The sequence below is a fragment of the Typopeltis vanoorti genome, chromosome 5, assembly GCF_054136105.1.
Source record: "Typopeltis vanoorti isolate ZY-2024b chromosome 5, IOZ_Tvanoo_1.0, whole genome shotgun sequence".
Lineage (NCBI taxonomy): Eukaryota > Metazoa > Arthropoda > Arachnida > Uropygi > Thelyphonidae > Typopeltis > Typopeltis vanoorti.
In genome coordinates this window covers 89,494,774-89,510,576 of record NC_143553.1, presented here as the reverse complement: position 1 = coordinate 89,510,576, position 15,803 = coordinate 89,494,774, and the positions used below count along the sequence as shown (strand labels likewise).

At 37.1% G+C, this 15,803-nt stretch overlaps 1 protein-coding gene across 2 annotated transcripts in view; it reads left to right on the top strand.

The window, feature by feature from the left end:
- The window catches only part of LOC150106636 (uncharacterized), a 54,391-nt gene that overhangs the window by 14,385 nt on the left and 24,203 nt on the right, over window positions 1-15,803 (top strand). Inside the window, exon 1 of one of the 2 annotated variants that reach the window (XM_090393231.1) lies at window positions 3,510-3,865. The exons of the other annotated variant lie outside the window; for it this stretch is intronic. The gene's annotated coding sequence lies outside the window, so the exon portion shown is untranslated. Of the gene's footprint in view, window positions 1-3,509; window positions 3,866-15,803 lie in introns of those variants that run through there. 2 annotated transcript variants of the gene reach the window in all.

Genomic DNA, 15,803 nt, shown 5'->3' with positions numbered 1-15,803 from the left:
GGTCGCATGTTATTGCCGTGTGTGGGTAATTGAGTACACTACTCGGGGGAAAAAAAAAAAATTTTTTTTTTTCTTTACATAATGTAGATTATGGTTTGAGCTGGAACAGGAACTTGTTGGTAGTTCCTTAGGCAAACAAAAAATCTTTCATAAATCTATTGAACTCTTAGCAACAAGCAGTTACAATAAACTGCCAAATGAAATAAATTCTGTCACCTTAAATAGCCTACTTAATTCGTTCGGTTTCGACGATGCCGTTTGGTTAGGAAGACCTGGGTTCGATTCCTGTCATAAGAGTATGTACTTTTATCACCGTTTTTCAACTGAAGGTAAAAGTCCGAAATCTCCAGATTTTCATCCCATTTAAACAGCCAAATGCTCATTTAATTCATTAGTGACCGCGTCGCCTACATTTATGTTTTTCCACTAAACAGTATGGCTATTGGTCCTTTGTTATACACGCATCGTACAGCTCCTTCTAATCGATCTCCATTTTCTGTTTCTTTATTCGTAAGTTTTTTTTCCCTTTAACCTATCAGTCTCCATATTATCACTTTGTACATTATTTGTGTTATGCTGTTGCATTGTTTTTACTATCTTTTTATTATTACTTGCATTGCATCGCTATGGTACACATGCCGGATACTAATTTAGAAACTTTATTTAATACCGTGTTGGACCTCTTTTAGCCCGAATTAGAGCATATACGCGGTTTGGCATAGATTCCACACGGCGTTGGATTGCATCGATGTCTACAACATACCAAGCGTTCACCAGACGATCCTTTAACTGGCTCAGATTTGATGGAAGAGGACTTTGTTCCCAGATTTGTTTATCTAACATTCTCCATGGAGATTCAGATCCAGATTTTGTGGTGGTCATGGAAGATGGGGGGAAGTCGCTGTCATGCTTGCTGAACAATTCTTGGACAGGATGGACAGGAGCATTGCTGTCCATGAAACAACCGTCACCTGCTGGATAAAAAAACTGAACGTTGCAGGATGGACTTGATCAGACACAAAATGTTCAAATATTCCTTGGAATGCATCGACTTTCTAGCAATATCAGGCGACCTGTTCCGTACCAACAGAACATGCCACCATCTCCAGAAGCTTGAGTTGCGTTTATAAGACAAGCTGATTAATTGCTCCATGGGAGTTCCCACCAAACTGTCTACCTACTGTTGATGCCGAACAAAGGATACAGTGACCCGTCGTCCTACATGACTTTTTTTTTCTCAGTCTTCCGATGTGCAGTCATGGGTCCTGATAGCACAGTAGACAAACTTTTTGGTTCTTCGCAGAAATCATTGGTTTCCGTATAGGCATGCAATGGCCAATACAGATCTTCAATTCCCTGCGATAGTTCGGTAAGATATGGGTTGGGAACAGCCTTCGTTAAATGCTTCGATCAATTGCTGAACTAAGGAAGTTCTGTTTGTCCGTACAGATCTTTTCAGACGACGGCGATCTCGTTCCTGACAGACTGTCTTAGGATCACACTTACACCTCTTGGACAAGCAACGGTGGTTATTTTCCCACTGATTAAACACCCGGAATATCTAACCTTTTCAGAAACGTCAGCTTTTCAGTTTTCAAAATCGCGGCTTCAGCCAATCGGGCACCCACAATAAGCTAAGCCCTTTATCGAACTCAGAAAGATCCTTTGTTTTTCTTATTATGATCAACGCTACTGATGTTACTGACCAGCAATATTTTTAAATTGCTGCCTAGATCACGTAGTGACACGCATGACCAAGTATTTTGCACATACGCTGCGTAAGTGACGTTTACGTACATCTACATAAAGGTTTCTAATTCAATAGTCGATATGTGTATCGTTTGCAACTTTTTCAGTTGTAATAAATTTCAAACAACGCACACACACTTCACTATACATGCTATTTGTATGAACAATATCTGTTTATGCGTCTATCTTTTCTCGGTTCCATTTAGTTCCATTCATCTTCTGCCTTGACCGCTCTCAGAGTTCAGAAACTCGCTGAACTCATCTTAATGAGTTATCCCTTAACTCCAACTGCCTTCCCTTTTCCACTTCCAGCCCTAGTTGGAAGCGATGCCAGAAATATTTTCTAATCAATGTCTAAGATTAATCGCCTACTACCAGATAACTTTCTTCACTCTCCAACGCACTTGTTTTTTGAAGCCGTTCTCATTCAAAGTACGTTTTATTTCTTCTGTCGGTAATAATTAAAAACACAATCTTGTGCCACTTTCTCCTAAATAGAACATTTTTATGTTTGCCACTTCACTCTCATTGAATTACAATGGGCAAATACGGAATCATCTTCAGAAATTGTATTTTTTTTTCTTCCGGTAATCAACTTATCATTTTCATTCTCATGATAGAATACCCGTTCTGATCGAATTCCTTAAATAATTCTTGCCAAATTAAAATCCTTCTGTCTTTCTACTCGAAATCTTTATTCCACTATTCAAGTCCTGGATTTCCAATGTGTGCAAACAACAATCCAAGCGAAAGAATAATTCCGTATACCACAAGTAGCTTGAAATAACTACTCTCAAGCTTCATCTCGAGCTTACTACTGCTTTTTTATAAGTTGCACGCATAATACAACCTTTTTTTTTTTGTATATATATATTTGATATCTGAGACTTCCATTAAAACTGAATAATTTGGTAAACTGTTTCAATTTTGGTTTGAATTGTTCAATTTCATTAGATATTATTATGCAAAAAAAAAAAGGTTGTATTATGTGCGCAACTTTTTTTCACTGATGATGTCATGTCACAATGGTTGTTGGCATAACAATAGCAGTGACTGTAACTGTTGCCAAGGAAACACACCATTGTTGTTAGCACCATCTGTTGATAAATTTTCCTTATATTGATATCATACGTAAACACGCGATTACATAATTAAAATAAGTTTATAGGTTCAATGTATCAACGTAGTTTTTGAAGTATGCAGTTGAACTGCGTGTGTTTTGAGTGCCATTTTTTCGCACGCAATTAAACAACTACTGGGTTTGATATTGCCGGGCACTTTTACTGTGGGAAAGCCCCTACAATTATTTAACCACAATTAATCTCGCCGCGCAGTCATAGGATTAAAAGTAAAATTCTTAGCGGTCAAGTTCGGTCGTGGGAAGACATCTGGGCAACCCCTGCTCTAATTAGGCGAAGCGTAAAATCATTTTCCAGTCAGCACACGGGGAGATCAGGAGGAGGGGGGTAATGGTGGTTACGGCACCAATCAATGAAGTGTACTGTGGGGGGGGGGATGCTCTCTATTCAGTTGGAAATTCGCAGTTACCGTAGCACTTTACGACAACACACCACAAGGACCGCCAGTAGCCCCCCCCCTCCCCCCAGGGTTTGAATGCTCGCGCGAGACGCACCGGATGACTACCACAAACGTCTTGCACCACTTTCCAAGACGAACATTAAATAAGAAGACGTTTTCTTTAGTAGGGCGGCGTCTGCGGTTCCGATTGTGTGTCTAACGCGCAGCCGGTGGAACCGACGACCGGCACCTGTTTTCAGATGAAAGGTGCTCCCACGCTTGGCTACTCCTTCTTTCAGCACCGGCAAACGAGCGTGTCTCTCTGTGCCAAGCTTGTGTGTTAGTAAAAACCCACGTGCGTTGTGATCTCTCTCTCTCTCTCTCCCCACCCTCCAGCTACGGAGTGAACCTCTCCCAAGAAGTGCGCCACCACCACGTTTGAGTGACGGTAAACCGTACGACACACACACGTCCACCCACTGTGAGCAGGCTTACAGTAGATATGTCAGATGCGTGCACGTTTTCGTATTGTTAGCAGATGTCACTAAGGGGATGGAGAAATCTGGGGATGCAAAGGAGAAATAGAAAACAATGAAAGGTAAGTGGATTTTAAGTTTTGTTTGGTGACCATCAGTGCATGTGTTCTTGTAGTTAGGGGTAGTTGTAAAGGGGTCGTCTATAAATTACGTAAAAGCACTTTTTGGATTTTGTATGTCCCCTTTTCCCTTTGTTAAAAAGTGTCCTATATATTATAACGAACTCCTGGCCTACTGTCATAAAATGATTTCGCCCTTCTCAATTTCAAGCCGCTACGTAATTTATTGAAGGATTCTAATGTAGATTGACCTTTGAACTGGGGTCAAAGGTCACCAAAGATAAAAAAAAATGGTGTTTCGTATTACTATACAAGGGAGGGATCGTAAAGGGATTTGTAAGGGGATATCTTAATTAAATTGAAATATTCCTTCATTAATAAGACGAAAAATTCCTAACACACTTCTTATATGACTGACTAGGAATTTCCGTGGATTCAGATCCCGTTTATTCAGGGAGGGTGCAGTTCATAAAAATATCTCCCCTCTCACAAATGGCAAATCAGCAGATACTCCTTTGGTTATTAATAACCATGTTCGCATCACTAAGAAGATTGCGGTAGTCGCCAAAAAAAAAAAAAAAAAGACAAAAAAAAAAAGGGTTCGCAAATACCATACCCAGACAATCACGTGATTCGATATGTTTGATCTCTTAAAGAGGATTGTGCGTCCCTATATGACTACACGTGGGAAGCCTCTCAAGTATTAGATCTCAATCATTTCTTTGGTCTTCAAAAGGATTCTTTGCGAAAACAACCCATATATGTGTAGTATTCAGCGACATCTTTCGGTAGACAGACACACTACTTTTATCCTTGACCTACCTGTTCTGTAATGTTAGCCTTTTGTTTGTCCTAATTGAAAGTGCGATGATTACGTGTCGAGGGCACTAACTTCCAAATTCACTTCATCGATTGAACACGTGGTCACCATAGCAACAGTAGAGGAAATGTTAAAAGAACCCGATAAGTTAGACTTGGCGCCTTGACTCCTTTTCATTATCGCTGCAACCAGATACTCTCTCTCTTTCCCCACCGGAAGAAACAAATAAAGGGGGGGGGGGAATGCATAGAATAATCATTGAACGTTAGTTCACGTTGGTAATGATTATTCCATTGTAAACGTTTTTCTTTTGCTATCGTTCTTGCATTGAAATATGGGTAAAACGTAATACGTAAATATGCATTAAGAATAAAAACTACAAAATGTATTAAGAAAACTACCATTTCCCCCCCCCCTCTTCTTAGGCCTCTCACAATACACAAAAAAATTGGAGTCCATTGCGTGTAGCAGAAAAATATCCAAAATGGCCCCTTAATCCTTAAGGGCAAACAAAATGTTAAGTGAAACAGCAGGAATAAGGGGTGGGATACATTCCAAGAAGCCCAGTTAGTTTCTTATGTGGTCATAAAATCCTTATTGGTAATTGTCTTTGAGATAGTCCGCTCCCTTTCTACTCCCTACTGAGTGAAAGAGGGGGAAATGCAGGCGAATAGTTCGGGGTTCAAAGCAAAACTGATCGAGCCTTTTAAGGTGGGTAAGCAATGCAATTGGAACCGCTTGTTTTTCCTAAAATGAGGTGTGGCTTGTGGACGAGGAAGGGGTGATAAATGCGGGAAAAGGAATACAGTTAGAATTGCTAAATATTTCTATATTCTTATTCAAATTGGAAATGTTAACAGTCATACTCATAAACAATGTAAATTTCCAACAATATCGATCATCAGCAACTGTAGTTACCATGGTAATGCCAATAATACAATTTCAACAATGGTCTTTTATTGATGATAAACAGTGTCAATTAGTTCTGGAATTACTCAACAGAGTAATTCCAGAAATTGCAGTAACTATGACAACATCAACAATATACTCTGAACAATGGCTATTTTTTGATGATCGATTGCAATGTTTGTGATCAAAAATCTACGAAAACAAAGTACTACGCAATCATTTATCAAACGACGTGTATGAAAACATCCTCAGGACAGTGCGAGATTTTTACATCGAGTAAACACCTGTTTCATTATCCAGCATACATTTCAGACAATTACTTGAAATATTCGATACCACGTTTGCACAAAGGTACACATACATGCGTGTAACACGCAGATCACGACTAGTAAAACAGAATGTGTATGTGTCAAAGAGGTGAAGGAGAAAGTTCACTAGGGGCAGTTTGAAGTGTAGTAATTTGAGTATAAAAAGTGGTGTCGGTATGTGCTGTTTGGAAAAGCTTTTGAATATGGACAGTGAACTACTTCGAATACATAGGACAGTTGTTTTATAACATTTTAATTTAGGTGCGTTACTTTAAAAATATGAATAAAAAAAATAAAGAATGGAAATATGCTCCACAATAGTTTATAGCACAATGAAAATAATGCAAGAATACTTTATATCCAACAATGACCTGAAACAGGCAACAATGGTTCAACAATAAAGAAATGGATAGGGAAGCAACACAACAACATTATTTTCTTTTTCTTTTTTTTATTAAATATAAGTGTTTAAATGAATTCTTTTATCTACCGCTTAATGGCATATTTTTAATGCTGATTCAATTATATACTGAATTGCGTCATCGTCCTGGAGTTCCGCTGGTAATGTCCGTCCACTTAGTCATTAACTACGTTGCAAACTTGAATACTAATTTCGTGCAGTCTTGTAATATGCATTTCCGCTAAGCTCAAATTTACATTCTGATGAAGATCGCAAGATACGTCGAAACTTAATTTGAACAATGTTTGTAATTTGGTAACAATAATTAACCGGAGAATAACAAATTCGGATAATTCTTCAATGGAATGCGAGAATGTATTCAACTGGACGGGAATTTTTAGTTCGATTTCAATGGTGTGCAAACCAAAGCAGTTCTCGCCTCACGAACTAACGGTATTCTATCGCTGTTTTCGTAGAATACTGCGGGGATAATGGAATTTCTAATGAGATTAGTTCTCGAGACTGATGTACAGCGTCCCCACTCGGTCATGAACATGCATTGAACAGCAACAGAAAGTAATTCCAGGGGATCTTTTCCGCCTCGTTTTTTTTTTAAATCAACAGCAGATTAGGTTTTGTGCGTGACACTTTCTCAAGCTTCGTTGATCCCATTTTACGTGCATAAAATAGAAGTTATAATCACGGAACGAGGCGTTAGGCTTTTAACCCTCTTTTATTATGCGATTTCTGTTTTTTAATCATTCGATTTTTTTTTTGAATTGGAAGTTTTTTGACATCTTGTGACTAACTTCTGGGAGGGGGGGGGATAAGAAGTTAATCCAGAAAAAGTGTGACTTCTTTCAAAGATGATCTCACACGCTTCGTTTATGTCCTCATCTTTAATAGATCAATCACTTTGGTGAATAAGGCGCCGATAGAAAAACAATTCGCCGAATGCTCTCGTAAAGAAATCGGCATGACTGAGGAGCTATCACTCGGTAAAGCGACCATCACTAATCATAGAAAAGTAAATGTAAACTGTAAACCATTTATCTCCATCTTAAGCGCATCACAGCTTGCACTAATGAGATTCATGTATTAATAGGGAGTGGGGAAGAGTTCCTTTTATGTACCGTAGTAAATGAGATTCCTTTCAAGGTTTTGCAGACAGCAGCATCTCCATAACGAAAGCCGAATACTGCACAAAATAGTCTTATCAATATCCTCTGAGTTTTATCTCCAACAGATAAATATTTGTCGATCCTGTTTATGGAAATCTGCATTCGTCTCCGATGCTAACATCACACCGAAGCTATTTCGAGGAGGAACCTGATCGATAGCCCAGCAACGCTTTCCAAACAACAATTTATGACTCGGACACCTGTCACCTGATAGTTGTTAAGATGCTTGAGGGGGGAAAAGGGGGATTGTCCGTTCAAGATGTCCATATATAAACATACATTGTCTTCTTAAACGCCAAGAGGTTGGCAATCACTTAATTCTGAACATTCCCAACTCGTGCTGCCTGTCCATTAGTTTGGAAAGGGGAGGATCTCTGGAAGTTGCTTCCTTCCGATAAATCAATGTCAGGACCATTATGTGCGGCGGGAGATTTACTAATTCTAACGCGCATTACGGGGAAACAATCTACCGATGAATTCAGTTTAGCTACTACAACTGCAGCTAGAGCGGGGGGGGAGATGGAATTAGTTCCACCTAGATCGATTTTCTAGATAATGATCAGGACGAGGCGTTGGAATGGACAACCTCCGACAGGTAGCGCTGTTGAGTGAAATATTCAGTCCGCTGGTTGTTGTTTATAAAGAGGGGGGAGGAAATACTGTTTGGGCACATAGTGGTCTGACCTTGGGGGAGCGGGAACGAGGAGTCAAGTGGATTTCGGAATATGATGACAAATACCCTCACCTAAAACTGTCAGAGTAGCTTTTAAATGCTTGTTAAACCAGTAAATATCTTTTAATCCCGTGCGGATTGTGGGTGGTAGTGCACACACCAGTAGGGAAGGGGGACAAACATGTGAGGCGTTGACCTAATTACAATGAACATTTACAGACGTTGTCCACATGGCTTCGATTTCAATGTTGGAATTTTAAGCATTCCGATTTAACACATTTCCCAAGTGGTTCCACTATCTGGGGGTGGAATGCTGCAGATAAGGGAAAAAAAGGGGAACTGAAACAGTCACAAATATGGCCAAAGGGGGGGGGGAATTAGGAACAAAAAGACCAAAAACAGCTTGGGATTCAATATTCTTTCGTTGACTGAAAGAATCTGACCAATTACCGATCCCACTCTACATGAAGGCTAATCAAGCATCGACTTGCCTACCGGGGTGAGAAAAAATATGAAATTTTGTGTAGGAAGTAATCGGAGACCATTTTAAATCGGTTGCTTATCTAAGATGCAATCAGTTAGCTGTTTAACACGGGGGGAGGGGAGTAGCCACGCTATCTCTATTAGCAAAGTGTGTATTGCTTGAGCAGGTGTTCCGTGTCGATTGATCTACGACTGACCTAACAGTTTACGACCCGAGATAATTCTTTATCACGGAAATGTCCCCTTCCCCTCCCCTCAAAGAATTCCAGATATTGCACGGTATTTGAACTTAACACTCTAAGGCATTTTACGCAGTAGAAGTTAGGATAACTTGTCTCCTATTATATTATAAAGTATCCCTCAAGTACATTTAAGCAGCTCCAAAAAACGTCATAGCAAAAAAATAATAATAACTTTAATTTAAAAAAAACTTAAGGTGAAGAAGTATTTAAAAAAAAAATCTAAATTTTTAGCTAATTTTATGCGAATTTCCAGTGAATCCGGAAATGTTTTGATTTAAACTGCCACCTGGTGTTTAAAACATGACCTACCACTTTTTCTTTTTGTTAAACTAATTCGAATTATCCAATTGTCTAACTCACCTTGAAAAAAACTCTTTGAGGGACAGACAATTTGCGTGACTACGCCGATCCTAATGATGCACGTCGGAAATAGGTAACGTAAGGCTGTCGGATATACACAGTCTTCTTATCATCGATAAAAGGAACATTCGGTGACGAGGCTAAATTAATTCCATTATGTCAAAGAGTACGTGTGGTAATAGCTTGATTTCTAGAATGAACTTGTGCCTAAAATTATAAATATTCGGACTGTATTGTGTGTATAAAATGCAATCCAATCACCTTCGATTCATTGGCTGTAGTTATGAGATTACCCACGAGAAATTGTAGTCATTGTTATCGATATAGTTTTAGTCATTTTCTTTTGTTGTTGCGATAATGAACAATATATATATAAATGGCTAACATATATAGAGCTTGCAAAACGTGCGCCAATGTAAACAGATTTGCTGTGAGTTGTAGTTTTTATCAATAAAGCGAAATAGATTTGCAATGCAGATGACTGCGAACTAATAATGAATTTCATGACGAAAATTTATATTCTGTAGCAATTTACAATGGCTTAAGTAAGCTCAAGGGGATGAAACAACTAATTAATTATTTAAAATTATTTTTTTACCTTTTTTTTATCGTCATAATCCTTCCATATTATATCTGTGCTTTCACCTCCAGAGGATAAAAATCGTTAAAAAAGTTATGCAACAAATTTATCTGAAAGATATAAAGCCATATGCATTTATTTATGCTTTTTCTGAGATTAAAATAAAGTGTCCTCGTTATCCGAAGTCCTATAATTTTTTTTTTTTTTTTTTTTGGTGATGATCCTATGCGCAAAAAGGTTGTAAACTTATCGTACCATGAGTGGACTGAGATTAATACACCTGTGAGTTAGTAATCCGGCACTAGAAACCATCCAGTGCCGCTTTAGACCATCATTAAGCAACGTGTCACACCGGGAGATGAACATAATCTACCAGTTAAGATTCAAATGCATTTATTGAACGCTGTATCGAACGGTAGTTTTATTTCAGTTTTTTCACACACACATTTTTGATTTTTGAAAAAAAAAATAAATAAATAAAGCCCTTAAAAAATGAAAACGAAAGTGAAAATAGTCAGAAAGATTATATAAACTGATGGAAGGAGATAGAAAAGTGCTGTAGTCTCGCTGAGAGAATTTGTTGCAACAGTGGATCCGATTCTCTCAAGCCCAGAGGTTCAGAACGTCAACCGTGTACAAGTTGGTCAGAAATAAGCGTTGAACTGAACAGGGACCGAAAGATCAATTTGTAAAGTTGCTGGAGTTACCTCGTGAATCTACGATCGGTGCAAATGGTTTATTTTAAATAACTGAATAACAAATAAACGAATATTTAAGAAATTTAAAGGAAAAATTGGTAAAATGCAAATAAAACCAAACCGAATCTTGTAATACAATTACATGATTGATTCGTATACTCTTAACATTGCTGTGGTTACTTATAAAATTCACTGCATTCTAATATGTTGTTTACCATTTTTATTACATTTAAGATTTGAAAAGATATCGCTCCTCATTTAGTGCTGACACCTAATATTAAATGTCGCAAACGTTCTGTGTAATTTAACACGTGATACAGCTCTATTTTTGTGATAACAGTAAAGGAAATGGTGTTTTATTATGTTGGGAGACGAAATGCAACTCCTGGATGAATGCCAAAAAATTTCATCTGCACTGATGCAACCAATTGCCCTTTTAGGGCATATCCATAAATTGATTTTTGGGACATACACATAGTCTATACGACTAAAAATATGGAACTTGAATTAATAATTCTTCGTAACCAGCAAGCCTGATATTAGAAGCTATTTCTAGTCTCTGTATATCGCTATTCAACTCAAATGTAAAAATGTATTTTTGTATATGACTTGAGTCGATTTAACAGCCTAATAATTCTTAGCTTGTGTTTTAGCTATAAGATTTAGCACAACCTCAAGATAAGGCGTACATTGAACTGAAAAACGGGGTACAAGACAACAAAATAAATTGCATCCCTCTTATCACCGCATCTCTCTATGGAGTCCATTAACAATTTATCCACAAATATCACGAGATAGTCTTATGGGAAGGTACTTAACAATAATGGGTGAGTCACCATCACTACAACACCTTTCTGCGACTGACTGAGTTATTACTGAAGAACGAGGAAGGCGATGAACATTCATCACAACCCGAATCAACTACGCATCTCACTCGAACGTCTTATTGATCTGGCTACTGTTCAGTACGAAGAGATGCTTCTATGAGAGCGGTAAGATGCCTTCCTGCCCTTTGCTCCTTGTTGCACCTGAAAAGAGCGAAGTTAATTCCGCTAATGGATTACCATTCCTCAACCTGTTCATAATTTGTCCTCTTGGGTGCAATGAGTGTTGTAAGCATTCTTCATACTTTAGATATCGTCGCTCATTGGATGATTTTTTATTCATTGAAGCTGTATAGTTGAGTATACCAAGTTACTGTTTGAAAGAAGGGGACTTAAAGGGGAATAAAGAACCTTTTTTCAGGGGATAGCCATCACGCAATAACATAGTACATGCACGATCGTATTGTCTATATATGAATGTCAAAAAAAAAAAAAATGCCTTCACGCTGGGACCCGTTATACTCTGGATATATCTGGGACTCTGGATATATCTTCCCCAACAACAGGCATTCGACCAGACGGGAAGGAACTGTCTAGAAGCGAACTAATGTAGGCAGGAGTCCAGATGTGGCGCCCCCCCCCCCCCCCCTCTTAGTGCAAAGTCTAAAGCTCTGTGGTATTAGGCACCACTGCGCATAGAGTGGTGCCTAATACAACATGGAGAAATTCAGCATTCCTCCTTTTGGAGACTAAGGCCTTAAAGTAATTATTCTGCAGACTTGCCCCTAAATACCGGAACCGAATCCAACGAATATTTTAGGAGGAAGGTTTCAACTTCATCTAGCGAATAACCTTGGTACTGCTGTTCCCCCAGGTGTAGGGAGACAGTTTGCTTAGTAGGATGTGCAGAGGGGGACATTCTGAGGCCACGATTTGCAGAAGAGTTTGAAATTCTCCATGTATATGGCTTAGTAAGGAATCTATTGCAGCACATTCCTCTCAATTTCGGTTAAACTTAAAAATTCCCAAATTACTTAGATGTGGTCTTGGTTCCAATCTGGAACTAAGTGATGGTGAGTGGATCTTTATCAAACTTCCCAACTAATGTGGAGGTTTAAGACGGTTCTGTTTTATCACCAACCTTCTTTCTTGTGTATCAACGACATTCTCCAGTTAACTGCACATCCGATAATACAGTTTTGCTGGCGACAGCACACCGTGTTCCTCTGTCTCTTATTCGACAAGCCTAGTACTGTGCTACACAAATCATCGAACCATTCAGATATTAACGTACACAATTTTAAATTTATATCCGAAAACCAAGGGGCTTCTGATGACCTTATTTTTTTCAATGCGCATAAAACAGAATCTTTGTTTGTGTGTATGTGTGTGTGGGTGGGTGGGTGTGATAGACCTTTTGCTTAGATCAAACCCTTGAGAATGTCCAGTCTGAGTCTGAACGTTTCAATAATATAGCTCCATAGATGTGTAAACATAATGAAGATCACCAGTGTGCATCAATGACAAAATCCATACTGTAATTTACGAGAGGAGTGAAATGTCAAAGACTAGTTATCAAGGCTTAAAAATAGCTAAACAATTGTCTGTGCTTTACACTACTGAACTCTTAGTCAATTAATGAATAAGTTATATATATAACTAATGTGTATTGGTGACGTTTTACTTTCTTCAGGAGTCCTCGCAATACATTTCAATTGCATAAAAAAAAAAAGAAAGAAAATAAAAGTGGTTTGTTTGTGATGCATGGAGTAGATTCTACAAGATTCGTTCGTTATACCCAGTTTGTTGCCGTGGTAACCTCACGAAAGTGGGTGATGTATGGCATAATTATTGAGCACTACTTTCTAAGAATACCCAACAGTATAAGCATAGATTAGTTGTCAAGTACGGAAATGCCAAATGACAACATTGTCTGCGAACCTCAAGGGGAAGACAAAAAAAGATGGATTAGCACGCGTATCATTCAGGCAGGAAATAGAAATACAGCTCTTATCGGCTTCCCAAAAAGAAATTTATTTTTTATAAATAAATTAATATTAATCAAATATTAGTTTATTAATTTTACTAATTCATTATTAAGTAATTAATAAATTTAATCAAAGAGTCATTTCATATTAATTCACTCATTGAATTAACTAGCAGTGTGGGATTTAGACGACAGAACTACTTTCCGCATCAGCAAATGCGAACCTTCATTATAATCGCGAAATGTAATCATCTCCGTACAGACCGGAATTTCCTGATTGAACAGGACCTTCGCTGCTTTCATCTCAGAACCAAAACGAACAGTTAAGAAATCAGAAGTAAAAGGCTTGCTAGGTTTTTGTTTTCTGATAAGAATAAATAATGCAAATGCTATTTTGTTTGGAAAATATCCATATTCATATCTCCATATCCAGCAAAAAATAAAGATGAATTTAAGATTCATCCTCCTTTTGAAGTCTTTTTAAGAACTGGCTTAAAGGGGCGAAGCAAGAATGCTTTTCATCTTTCCCGTTATCTGTAGAGGACAGTGTAGGGATAAGGTGTTATTGAGCTATTAAAGCTCTGATCATGGCAGGAGGGTAACAGCAATAGCCGAGCCACAGTTAGAACTTCATTGGCTACAGCATTGCCATCCATTACCCTCCCAGCGCTTAACAAATAAACTTAAGAGTATAATTATCATAAAATTTAAATGGTGTTTCTTATATTTTATTTATTTTAAAAATATTTTATTTAAAATCATTTTATTTAAATCTATTTTACAATTTAAAATATATTTTATTAAATTAATATTAAATTGACTAATATTAATAAATATTAATAGCAGAATCTTAAATAACAAACTAATGAAATATTCCGAAAACTTTATTCTAGAGGTACAAAATGAATTTAGAAAAGGACGATCATGTATAGACCCAGCCTTCTGCCTAAAATGAATAATAGCGAAAAGAAGAGAATACAATTTAGAAACACATATTGCATTTATTGACTTTGAAAAAGCATTTGACAAAGTTAAAAGAAACATATTATTTAACATATTAAAAGAAAGACAAATACCAAATAATATCCTAAAAGCTGTCACAAGTATATATGAAAATAATCAAATTCAAATAAGGTTAAATCATGAGCTATCATATATAAGAGAGATAAACCAAGGGGTGCGACAGGGATATCCCCTCTCAGCAACTCTTTTTAATATCTACTTAAATGAAATAATAATAAAATGGAGTAAAAATTTACATCAAGGAATTAAACTTTCACCTACAGTTAACTTAAACACTCTTCTCTTTGCAGACGACCAAATAATAATTGCAAATTCTGAAGATAAATTACAGAAAGCTATTTTAAATCTAAATGAGATATCCAAAGATTATGGTATGATAATATCAACGGAAAAATCAAAAACTATGGCCTTTAAAGGACAAGATCCAGCAACAACTAAAATAGTATTAGATAACAAGATCTTAGAACAGGTGAATTCGTTTAACTACCTAGGATGTATGATCACTTATGAAAATGAAAAAGATATAAACATAAAAATTGCAAAATATTTTAAAATAACAGGAGTAATTAACTCTATATTTAAACCAAACCTAGTTCAAAAACAAACCAGGCTAAAAGTATACAATACATTAGCCCTACCGGTCTTAATGTGTGGAAGCGAAATCTGGACAATAAAACAAAAAGACAAACAAAGATTAACAACAGCAGAAATGAAGTTTATGAGAAAAACTGCAAAACATATTCTATTTGATCACAAAAGAAACGAAGATATTATGAAAGAATTAAACCAAGAACCAGTAATAGAAAAAATTAAAAAATATAAACATAAATGGATGGAACACGTTCAAAGAATGAAAACAGAAAGATTACCAAAACAAGCCTTAAGGTACAAGCCATTAGGAAAAAGAAAACCAGGACGTCCTCTTAAACGATTCAACGATGACTTCTAAGGCCGCAACAGGCCATGCTAGGCCTAAATCCTTAATACGTATGATGATGATGAATTGACTAATAAAATTGACTAATTTTTATTCAGTGGTTAGTTTATATTTATTTTATTTTTTATATTAGTAAGAAGATTAAACCATTACATGTAACCATGTTGGAGTTCAGACAGATGACTGACGTATTTCAAAAAAAGAAAAAAAACGGTTGATAGGACGTTAGTAATAATAATAATAGTAATGTACACTTAATCATGCGTACTGTCATAGTATCCTGTACACCTATACCTTTTGAAGATACGTATTATCGCGAATTCTGATTGGTTGCTTCAAACTGAAGAGATGACAACTGCAAATGATGTTAAACACTGAAGATGTTGAGTTCAGTGGATGGTTTCAACTGGCGCGCTTCGAATACCAATGTTTTGCGCCGAAGGACAAAAAAACGAATTACTAAGGGGGAGGGACAATTGTAATAATACTCCCGTCTTGGTCCATAAATTCAAAACG